Source organism: Schistocerca nitens, chromosome 5 (assembly GCF_023898315.1).
Source record: "Schistocerca nitens isolate TAMUIC-IGC-003100 chromosome 5, iqSchNite1.1, whole genome shotgun sequence".
Lineage (NCBI taxonomy): Eukaryota > Metazoa > Arthropoda > Insecta > Orthoptera > Acrididae > Schistocerca > Schistocerca nitens.
In genome coordinates this window covers 227327804-227340397 of record NC_064618.1, presented here as the reverse complement: position 1 = coordinate 227340397, position 12594 = coordinate 227327804, and the positions used below count along the sequence as shown (strand labels likewise).

Here is a 12594-nt window from a genome sequence, read left to right as displayed (position 1 = left end):
CCGACTTTGATAAAGGTCGGATTGCAGCCTATCGCGATTGCGGTTTATCGTATCGCGACATTGCTGCTCGCGTTGGTCGAGATCCAATTACTGTTAGCAGAATATGGAATCGGTGGGTTCACGAGGGTAATACGGAACGCCGTGCTGGATCCCAACGGCCTCGTATCACTAGCAGTCGAAATGACAGGCATCTTATCCGCATGGCTCTAACGGATCTTGCAGCCACGTCTCGATCCCTGAGTCAACAGATGGGGACGTTTGCAACACAACAACCATCTGCACGAACAGTTCGACGACGTTTGCAGCAGTATGGACTATCAGATCGGAGACCATGGTTGCGGTTATCCTTGACGCTGCATCACAGACAGGAGCGCCTGCGATGGTGCACTCAACGACGAACCTGGGTGCACGAATGGCAAAACGTCATTTCTTCGGATGAATCCAGGTTCTGTTTACAGTATCGTGATGGTCGCATCCGTGTTTGGCGACATCGCGGTGAACGCACATTGGAAGCGTGTATTAGTCATCGCCATACTGGCGGATCGCCCGACGTGATGCTATGGGGTGCCATTGGTTACACGTCTCGGTCACCTCTTGTTCGCATTGACGGCACTTTGAACCACGGACGTTACATTTCAGATGTGTTACGACCCGTGGCTCTACCCTTCATTCGATCCCTGCGAAACCCTACATTTCAGCAGGATAATGCGCGAACGCATGTTGCAGGTCCTGTACGGGCATTTCTGGATACAGAAAATGTTCGACTGCTGCCCTAGCCAGCACATACACCAGATCTCTAACCAATTGAAAACGTCTGGTCAATGGTGGCCGAGCAACTGGCTCGTCACAATACGCCAGTCACTACTCTTGATGAACTGTGGTATCGTGTTGAAGCTGCATGGGCAGCTGTACCTGTACACGCCATCCAAGCTCTGTTTGACTCAATGCCCTGGAGTATCAAGGCCGTTATTACGGCCAGAGGTGGTTGTTCTGGGTTCTGATTTCTCAGGATCTATGCACACAAATTGCGTGAAAATGTAATCACATGTCAGTTTTAGTATAATATATTTATCCAATTAATACACGTTTATCATCTGCATTTCTCCTTGGTGTAGCAATTGTAATGGCCAGTAGTGTAATTTATAAATTAATAAGGAGGTGTTTTGCAGATGAAAAGCTTCTATTACAATACTTTCTTGGGAGATTGTTGTGTTGTTAATTAACAACTGTGTACATGGTGTACTTCATCAGTGCGGAACCACGTGGCTACTACGGTCGCAGGTTCGAATCCTGCCTCGGGCATGGATGTGTGTGATAGCCTTAGGTTAGTTAGGTTTACGTAGTTTTAAGTCTAGGGGACTGATGACCTCAGATGTTAAGTCCCGTAATGCTTAGAGCCATTTTTTGTAGTTAATCCTGAAAAAAGGACATTTTTTTTCCTTTAGGTCGCTGGAAATAAGAGAAGTATACACGACAACTTTCAATTCAGTATAATCATTTTATTTATATTACTGCATCTACATTTGTGACAAGTATAACGTACAGTTTGTTCAGAAATTTCCGTTACAGACTTGTAGGATTTTTAGAGAGGAGTGAGTACATAATGTTCTGAATGGGAAACTGTGTCCGAAAATGTACCGTTTTCGTTCTTCGATAGTTTCGATTCAGATAGGCAACGCGAACATTCTGTTGATGGAAAGAGAAAAGTCTCGAAGTTGCTTGTCCTAATATGTAATAGGGTAGGCAGGATGACAAGTATTACGTCAAACGGTCACTTAATGTCACTTAACGTCGCTTGCAACGTTTAATTTACAAGACTCCTGTAGAGACAGAGGAAGATATGCCAGCACGAGTTCTGCCCGCTGAACCGGAAATTGAAGAAACAGTAGGTGGTGTGGAGAGAGTATATCAGAACGTTCTTGGTAAGTACGGCAACGGCCTTGCCGCAGTGGATACACCGGTTCCCGTCAGATCACCGAAGTTAAGCGCTGTCGGGCGTGGTCGGCACTTGGATGGGTGACCATCCAGGTCGCGATGTGCTGTTGCCATTTTTCGGGGTGCACTCAGCCTCGTGACGCCAACTGAGGAGCTACTCGACCGCATAGTAGCGGCTCCGGTCAAAGAAAGCCATCATAACGACCGGGAGAGCGGTGTGCTGACCACACGCCCCTCCTATCCGCATCGTCATCTGAGGATGACACGGCGGTCGGATGGTCCCGATTGGCCACTTGTGGCCTGAAGACGGAGTGCCTCTTGGTAAGTACAATGTCTATAACAACGTTGGTGGCCGCCACGTCGAGCAGCTGTTGTAATGCTTCAGCACTGTACTGAAAGATTTGAAAGCAAATAAATCACTAGGTCCGGATGGAATCCCAGTTCGGTTTTACGAAGAGTATTCTGCGGCATTGGCCTCTTACCTAGCCTGTATTTATCCTAAACCTCTCACCCAGCACCAAGTTCCTACCGACTGGAAAAATCGCAGGTGACTCCAGTATATAATAAGGGTAAAAGACGGGACCCGTAAAATTACAGGCCAATATCCCTAACTTCTATTAACTAGAATCCTCGAACATATTCGCAGTTGGAATATATTAAACTTTTCTGAGACTGAGAAGCTTATGTTCAGGAATCAGCATGGTTTTAGAAAGCATCGCTAGTGCAAAAGTCACCTTCCCCTCTTTTCATACGATATACTGCGAACTATGGATGAAGGGCAATACGCAGATTCCATACTTCTAGATTTCCGGAAAGCATTTCACACGGGGCCCTATTGCAGGCTGCTAACGAAGATACGAGCGTATGGAATAAGTTCACAGATGTGTGAGTGGCTCTAAGACTTCTTAAGTAATGGAACCCAGTATGCTATCCTCGATGGCAAGAGTTCACCAGAGACAAGGCTATCGTCAGGAGTGCCCCAGGGAAGTGTGATAGGACTGCTGCTGTTCTCTATGTACATAAACGATATGGCGGAAGGTGTGGCCAGCAGTTTGCGGTTGTTTGCTGATGATGCTTTGGTGTACGGTAAGGCGTCGAAGTTTAGTGACTGTAGGATGATACAAAACCACTTAGATAAAATTTCTAATTGATGTGATGAATGGCAGCTAGCTCTAAATGTGGAAAAATGTCAGTTAATGCGGATGTGTGGGAAGAAGCCACCTGTAATGTTCGGATACAGTATTACTAATATCCTGCTTGACACGGTCAAGCCGTTTAAATATTTGGGCGTAACGTTCCCAAGTGATGTGAAATAGGACAAGCATGTGAGAGCTGTCGTAGGGAAAGCGAATGGTAGACTTTGGTTTATTGGCAGACTTTTAGGAAAACTAGTTCATCTGTAAAAAAAGTCTGCATATAGGGCTCCGGTGCGACCTACTCTTGAGAACTGGTCGAGTGTTGGGGATCTGTACCAGGTCGGGTTGAAGGAGGACATCGAAGCAGTTCAGAGGCGGGCAGCTAGATTTGTTACCGGTAGGTTCGAACAACACGTCAGTGTTATCGAGATGCTCCGGGAACTCAAATGAAAATCCCTGGAATGAAGGCGACGTTCTTTCCGAGAAACACTATTGAGGAAAGTTAGAGAACCGGCATTTGAAGCTGATTGCCACACGATTCTTCTGCCGCCAACATACATTGCGCGTAAGGACCACAAAGATACGAGAAATTAGGTCGCCCTCGCTCTATTTGTGAGTGGTACAGGAAAGGAAATATATATATATATATATATATATATATATATATATATATATATATATATATATATATATATATGTGTGTGTGTGTGTGTGTGTGTGTGTGTGTGTGTAATTCTCGTGTCACAGCGTTAGTTGCCATACTCCTCCGAAACGGCTCGATCGATACTGATGAAATTTTACATGTATATTCGGTAGGTCTGAGAATCGGTCGTAATCTGTTTTTCATACCCCTAAGTGATAAGGGATGTCTTATTTTTTGGACAGAATTTTCTAATTTTTTATGATGTGGCATTAAAAAATACACACAACCCTAAATTTTCACCCTTCTACCACAAACCCCTATTGTTTAATAGCGATTTCAGTAATTTAATAATTTTCAATCCCGGTCGATAACTGATCAATTATCACTTGATCAGTTATCCCTGCCAGTCTTTCACTATTCGATAGATAGGTAATTTAAGAAAACGTATCAAAAGCAAACGAATCGAATATCCCTCTCTGAATCGACGTAACTAGACCGAGAAGTTTAACTAGGTAGCACACGTCATTCGACAAACCGACATTTAGGCCTAGCGCACCCGCACACGTTAGTAGGACATGTTCTGAGGCATCAATGGATCACAAATTTAGCATTGGAGGGTAAAAATCGTAGAGGGAGACCAAGAGATGAATACAGTAAACAGATACAGAAGGATGTAGGTTGCAGTAGGTACTGGGAGATGAAGAAGCTTGCACAGGATAGAGTAGCATGGAGAGCTGCATCAAACCAGTCTCAGGACTGAAGACAACAATAACAACATCGAGAAGGGTTGTGAGTTGCGTCTTTATGTTTACGTGTTTTGAAGTCCTGGTCTTTCCCTACACACCCTGCCAGCATCTGTAAAACCGACGAGGGGAAGCTCCTGAGTACACATATGCACATCTCAATAAGCAGTGCCCATTCCATCGTCCGAGATCGTCTGCAGTACTGGAAAATGCGCTCATGCTGGGTTCCGCCGTCACTGTCACATGCAAACAAAGGCGCAAGGTTTATGGAGTCTTCTGACTTCCTTGAGCGTTACTCCGTGGAAGGCAATAATATCCTAAGCTGCATCATTACAGGCGGTGAGGCATGGGTCCATCGTTTCGTACCTGCAACGGAGAGAGCGTTAATGGAATGGAGACACGTCTCCTCGCCTCTGCGGAGTAAATGTTAAGTTGCGCCATCAGCAGGGAAGGTCATGACCACGGTATTCTTCGACAATGAAGGAGCTGTGGACACAGAGCTCATGACAAAGGGCACAGCCATTAATGCCGATTAGTTTCGTACAACGCTGCCATCGCTGCGCAACGCTGTAAAGAACAAGAGGCGTGGAAATGCATTGTTCTCTTGGACGGTAACGCAACACACTTCACGGCGCACACAACCCAAGTTTTGCTTCAACGTTTTCTATCAGAGATTTCGAAGGATTTGTCACAAAGTGCAGAGCTTGCTCCACTGTGATTTACATCTTTTCGGCGGTAAGCTGAAAGAATATTCTGGGGGAAAAGCTTTTCCAACGATGAGGAAATTCGCACAGCGATTTTAGAAAGGCTACATGGTCAAGGAGAGGATTTCTGCTATCGAGGAACTGAACGATTGGTAGAAAGTTCCGAGCGTAGTTGACAGAGATTTTTTTGACTATGTTGAAAAACAGTGTCATATACCTGTGTCATTTTCAACATTCAATAAAAGTTGTTTGGCCTTCCACAATAGTCTTACCCTGGTACATCGCGCCAATCTCTGTCATTCTCATCCTCCTTGCGAGGGGGAAACAACCGAGCGCACTGGGAAAGTGCAGTGGGAAGTGCCGAGCGTCCCACCAACTCGTGAGGCCGAGATGAGCTTCCTAAGCTAGGGCACAAAACACGAATATGCCAGTGATGCATAAATTCGAAAAGTAAAACTGTATCTGGACATTCCTTCTATCTGCATAGTGATTCCTTGGGACTAGGAGATAATGTGTGAGGAAATCTGAGTCTTATGTCCCCCAGGAAATGCGAGAGAGTGTGCGACGAAAGCGTCTTATGTTTCTGATTGTCAGAGAAGATGGAAAGCTCCCACCAGAGCGAGAAGCGTTGCCAAGAGAAATGTCACCCCAGCTCATTGCCCAAGTGTGTAAGACGCTTATGTAGCGTACTGCAGCAAAATGTGTTCAAAAAGAAAACATTTCCTGTCCCGTCTACTGTCAAATTTATGAACTTTCAGCATGATGCCGGAAAATGATTTAGCAACTTACTTCTATTAAAACCACTATTTGTAATTCTGCCGAAGTTGCTGCGAGAAAGATAATTTGTTTGCGATGATTAGTGTCGGACATAATTCCATAATCAAACCATCACCTTCGTCGTATTTACTGGCATGTATACAATCATCATCGCCATCATCATGAGTAACGTATACAAACTCATGTACAGTGCGTTGTCAGTACTTCTTTCCAAACAGCACCAGACACCTGGTGATGGTTCTGGTTATTTGCAAATTTACTGTTTGTATTACGTGTCATTATCCACGGTGAAGGCGATGGTCAATTTAATGGACAGTAGTGTATTTTATATGTGACATGTAAGTACTGCCTCTGTCTTTTATTGTTAGTCAGTACTTACACTTTTTATATAAAAAATGTCTTTTCCTATAAATTTGTAACTACGTGATAGGCCATTTTAATTGTTTTAATTCTGATGAAGGCACTCTGTGTTGAAACCTGGTCAGTCAGACTAAAAATAATAGTGACCGAGGGCTCATTCGTTTCAATTTTAATTTAGAAACGGTCACTGAACCAAGCAAACATGTTTAATACTTCGCATTATCATTATATTTACATTCCCCCAGAGATAGTAACTTTTTGCCCGGCAATGTAATTTACGCATTTGTCAGCAACAAAGTTTATTGTCATCACAAATATGGCCACTACTGTCGTCCCAGAGATAGTAACTTTTAGTTCGGCAATGTAATTTACGCATTTGTCAGCAACAAAGTTTATTGTCATCACAAATATGGCCACTACTGTCGTCCCAGAGATAGTAACTTTTAGTTCGGCAATGTAATTTACGCATTTGTCAGCAACAAAGTTTATTGTCATCACAAATATGGCCACTACTGTCGTCCCAGAGATAGTAACTTTTAGTTCGGCAATGTAATTTACGCATTTGTCAGCAACAAAGTTTATTGTCATCACAAATATGGCCACTACTGTCGTCCCAGAGATAGTAACTTTTAGTTCGGCAATGTAATTTACGCATTTGTCAGCAACAAAGTTTATTGTCATCAAAAATATGGCCACTACTGTCGTCCGCGAGTAAAACGGAAAACGCACCACCGTATGCTCGGTAGTTTCTTTCTTAATCCACTTGCCTGTCGCCAGGAAGAAAACAACTGCGAGACACTGATTTACTGCCCGCTGCGCCCGCACCGTCTTGACGAGGATGTCGGCGCCCCGGTAAGGAAATTACGGAGACCAGGCAGGCGGCAGGCCAGCATTCCTGGCTGCTGGCGCGGCTCACGTCGACTTCCCGCGAAGAAAAGCCAGCTTAGGGCGGTGATGTGTCCCATTCAGCGACCGCGCAACGCTTTGTCGGGGCAAATCCCCGGAAGAAGGGCAGAGCGTGCGTGCGGAGCGCTACGACAGGATAGGCCGTATTCAGACGCCGTCCCGCCACCGCCGCTGCCTGTTTCACGGTTGTCTGCAGCCCGACAGCAGCCCACATACGCCGCCAGTTGCTTTTGACAAGCAAATAAATTAAACATCACGCCGTGGCGGAGTCTCTGCCGCGTGAAAAATACATAGCTGGAACTTGGTTCGTTATATCACGGGAGTCATTCACAGCGTAGAACGTCTCAGGAGCGAGCACTGCTTCCTGACCGTGTTATCAACAATACACTAAATTGACAAAAGTCGTTGGATAGCGATATGCACATGTACAGACGGCGGAAATATCGCGTACACAAATACAGGGTGATTCAAAAAGAATGTGTATTTAATGAAAGAAACATAATATAACCTTCTGTTATACATCATTACAAAGAGTATTGAAAAAGGTTTTTTTTTTTCACTCAAAAACAAGTTCAGAGATGTTCAATATGGCCCCCTCCAGACACACGAGCAATATCAACCCGATACTCCAACTCGTTCCACACTCTCTGTAGCATATCAGGCGTAACAGTTTGGATAGCTGCTGTTATTTCTCGTTTCAAATCATCAATGGTGGCTGGGAGAGGTGGCCGAAACACCATATCCTTAACATACCCCCATAAGAAAAAATCGCAGGGGGTGAGATCAGGGCTTCTTGGAGTCCAGTGATGAAGTGCTCTGTCACGGGCTGCCTGGCGGCCGATCCATCGCCTCGGGTAGTTGACGTTCAGGTAGTTACGGACAGATAAGTGCCAATGTGGTGGCGCTCCATCCTGCTGAAATATGAATTGTTGTGCTTCTTGTTCGAGCTGAGGGAACAGCCAATTCTCTAACATCTCCAGATACTGTAGTCCAGTTACAGTAGCACCTCCGAAGAAAAAGGGACCAAAAGCTTTATTGGCTGAAATGGCACAGAAAACGTTCACCTTAGGCGAGTCACGTTCATACTGAGTTGTTTCCCGCGCATTCTCAGTGCCCCATATACAGACATTGTGACGGTTGACTTTCCCGTTAGTGTGGAAAGTTGCTTCATCACTAAACACAATCTTTGAAACGAAAGATTCATCTGTTTCCATTTGAGCAAGGATAAAATCACAGAAATCGATTCTTTTAATCTTATCAGCTGCAGACAGTGCTTGAACCAATTTCAGACGATAAGGTTTCATAACTAACCTTTTTCGTAGGACTCTCCATACAGTTGATTGTGGAATTTGCAGCTCTCTGCTAGCTCTGCGAGTCGATTTTCCTGGGCTGCGAACAAATGCTTGCTGGATGCGTGCTACATTTTCGTCACTCGTTCTCGGCCGTCGAGAACTTTTCCCTTTGCACAAACACCCATTCTCTGTAAACTGTTTATACCAACGTTTAATACACCACCTATCAGGAGGTTTAACACCATACTTCGTTCGAAATGCACGCTGAACAACTGTCGTCGATTCACTTCTGCCGTACTCAATAACACAAAAAGCTTTCTGTTGAGCGGTCGCCATCTTAGCATCAACTGACGCTGACGCCTAGTCAACAGCGCCTCAAGCGAACAAATGTACAACTAAATGAAACTTTATAGCTCCCTTAATTCGCCGACAGATAGTGCTTAGCTCTGCCTTTTGTCGTTGCAGAGTTTTAAATTCCTAAAGTTGTGGTATTCTTTTTGAATCACCCTGTATAAAAGGACATCATTAACGGAGCTGTCACTTGTACTCAGGCGATTCATGTGAAAAGGTTTCCCACGTGATTATGGCCGACGGGAATGAACAGATTCTGAACGTGGAATGGTAGTTGGAGCCAGACGCATGGGACATTACATTTCGTAAATCGTTAGCGAATTCAGTATTCCAAGATCCACAGCGTCAAGAGTGTAAAAATGTTCAAATGTGTGTGAAATCTTAGGGACTTAACTGCTAAGGTCATCAGTCCCTAAGATTACATACTACTTAACCTAAATTATCCTAAGGACAAACACACAAACCTGTGCCCAAGGGAGGAATCGAACCTCCGCCGGCATAAGCCACACAGTCCATGACTGCAGCGCCTGAGACCGCTCGGCTAATCCCGCGCGGCGTCAAAAGTGTACCGAGAACACCAAATTTCAGGCATTACGTATCACCACGGACAACGCAGAGGCCGACAGCCTTCACTTAACGACTGAGAGCAGCGGCGTTGGCGTAGCGTTGTCAGTGCTAACAGACAAGCAACACTGCGTGCAATAACCGCAGAAACCAATATGGGACGTATGGCGAACGTATCCATTAGGAAAGTGCAGCGACATCTGGCGTTAATAGACTATGGCAGCAGACGATGGACGCCAGTGCCTTTGCTAACAGCACGACATCGCCTGCAGCGCCTCTCCTGGACTATTGTCACAGGAGCAAATAATAGATTAAGATGGGGCTTAAGTAATTAGCATGCGTTATGCAGGTCTTGGAGTCACTCATGTGCATCTAGCAAGTATTTACTGAGGTTAACGAAGGCGATGTTGGCTTGATGTACTCGACGATGCTCTTTAGCTACACTGTCTAAATGAGATCAGCCTGAAGATGCCTAAATAAGGTGAAACGCGTAGTTGATAGTGGAACAGTTTTCAAGAAAGGTTCGCACTATTTTTCAATATAAGGTCTTCTTTATAGATGACACGCTTTCCTAACATTGGCCCAATGAACCGAAGTCGACCATTCGCCTTCCGTACCACAATCCTTATATGCTCGTTCTACTTCATGTCGCTTTGCAACTTTATGCATAGATATTTAAACGACGTGACTGTGTCGAAGAGGACACTACTAATGGTGTATCCGAACATTATGGATTTGTTTTTCCTGCTCATCTGCATCAAGTAACATCTTCCTACATGTGGTGTGCATACTGTTAAGACCTTCGGTACACACACCATCAGATTATTTGACTTGTCGCTCTAACGAAGTAGGCGAGTGTCAGCAATATGTCTCGTGGTCTTATCGTGGCGTGTTTATCTTCTGCCGTTAGGTCAGACGATAGAAATGCCACTCGCACACTTTAAACAGAACTTAATTAATTTTCACACACATTTATTAAAATAATAACAAGCATAAAAATAACTTAACTTGGTTCTGGATGCTATTTACAGTTGAATATCTGAAGTTTCCTTGGTCTTGGTATGTTAATCTTATTCTCACATATCTCTGATACTTGACAAAGTGTCTATTCATTTATCTTCATGGATATGTACAGGAATATGGTATTTTATTAGGCGCAGACTGAAACTTGACTATAGACTGGTACAGACAAATGCAGACTAATGCAGACTGACAAATCGGAGGTCTGTACACTCTTTATAATACCTTGAGCGTTCAGGTATCACTGCGCGAGTGTGATCCGCGAAGAGAAAAGGTTCTACGTTAGCAGCAATCTCATTGGCTGCGTTACATATTAATGCGCGGATCGGCGGAAGCAGAATTTGGTCCGTCTCTAAGACAGCGCCATCTCGTAGCGCGGAGACGGACGAGCGCTGCGCCTGCGCTGTTGTGCTTAGCGGGGCGCGCTCTAGTGGGAAAGTTGTGTACGCGCTGACTACGCGGAACTATGTACACAACACTACATTTACAGCAAGCTGCTATTCATCACACCAACTAGAAATTTTGTCTGACATCTTGTATCTTCCTGCAGTCACTCAACCATGACACCTCCCCACACACCACGGCGTCATCAGGATCAGCTGCGGATTGTCCGCCCCGGTAGCTGAGTGGTCAGGGCGACAGAATGTCAATCCTAAGGGCCGGCGTTCGATTCCCGGCTGGGACGAAGGTTTTCTCCGGTCAGGGACTGGTTGTGTTGTCCTAATCATCATCATTACATCCCCATCGACGCGCAAGTCGCCGACGTGGCGTCAAATCGAAAGACATGCACCCGGCTAACGGTCTACCCGACAGGAGGCCCTAGTCACACGACATTTACATTTGTTTTGGACGCGGATTGTTAGTCCCCCTATCCATCGTATCATTTATGTATGTAGAGAATAACATCGATCCCGTCACACTTCCCTGGGACACTGTTGACGGTAACTTTGTCGCTGACGAACTCTCGTGAGGCAATGATGTATGCTTTCCTTTTTTGCTTTTCAATGCATTCACGTCAGCTCGCGTGTTACACAAATACATCCACATGTATGTTGCATGAGTTATTCCCATATGAGAGAAGCTTGGCTGCATATACGAATGAGCGCATTAGATAAGGTAGCTGCCCCGAAACTAGTCGCAAACAAAAGAAGCGTAAATAAAGGGAATAAAAACAAAACGTAGCTTTTCAGCTACTATTTGCAAATCAAAAAACGTTCGTATTCCTTGTAGCTGAGTAACGCGAGTGGGGACTCGCATTCTAAGCACTCTTTTATTGACATGATTGTGGCTCTTGTTAACCGTAACTGAGGGTGCCTCGAAACAGCAGCCAACACATACAGTGCTCAAATTGCGAACTCAGTGACTCCAGAATGGCAGTCACAGTATGAAATAAACGGTTTAGTATCTGATGTCCCATTTACTGCAGGTGCATACGATTCTGAAGTCTGTCCTGGCCGAAACGGTGGCGGGCAGAATGGGCCTGGAGATCGAGAGTTCCGATGTGGGCCGATCTTCCCGCGGGATAGGGCGCACGCAAAGCTAAAATAAAGGACTGCGATATCCATCTTAATACGACCAGACGGTCCCCGCGACTAATTACGTAGTCCGCCTTTTGCCCATTCATTCACATCGGCTTACCAGGTCCCCTCGTGGACGCTAACGTAGAAACACGCCGCGACCATTGTGGTGTGTGGACGCGAATGGAGCCGAATTCAGTAGTTGAGTTTCAGCGTTGGGCACTATTAAAGAACGAGTGTTCTACGCAAAGCACCGCAATCGCTGACGTCTTGGCTCCACAAACGGTGCGGCAGCATAACGGCCAAGCATAAAGTAGAGGAGCGTTACATGCACGGGGAGGGGGCGTGGGTGGAGTGCATACTTATATAACACCTGAAACAATTTTTGCGAAAGTTCGCGCACGTCTCATTTACTCATATTATGTAGAAGGATATTATTCTTGAAGAATCAAATTTGCTAAGATCGCTAGCAATTCTTTTTGTTACAATGACCGGTTTCGACAAATCTACTGTGTCATCATCGCATCTTGCAACACTTTTAGATGTACATGCTTCATACAACACTGAAAGTCACGTAGTGATGTTGCGTCAAGTTGTAATAAAAAACTTGACGCAACATCACTACGTGATTCAGCGTTTTAACATG

At 45.0% G+C, this 12594-nt stretch overlaps 1 protein-coding gene and 1 pseudogene across 3 annotated transcripts in view; one reads left to right on the top strand and one right to left on the bottom strand.

Annotated features, from left to right (window-relative positions):
* LOC126259302 (protein slit) overlaps positions 1-12594 on the bottom strand; it is an 839566-nt gene that overhangs the window by 501157 nt on the left and 325815 nt on the right. The gene's annotated exons all lie outside the window — the stretch shown is intronic.
* LOC126261020 (5S ribosomal RNA) lies at positions 1931-2048 on the top strand (annotated as a pseudogene).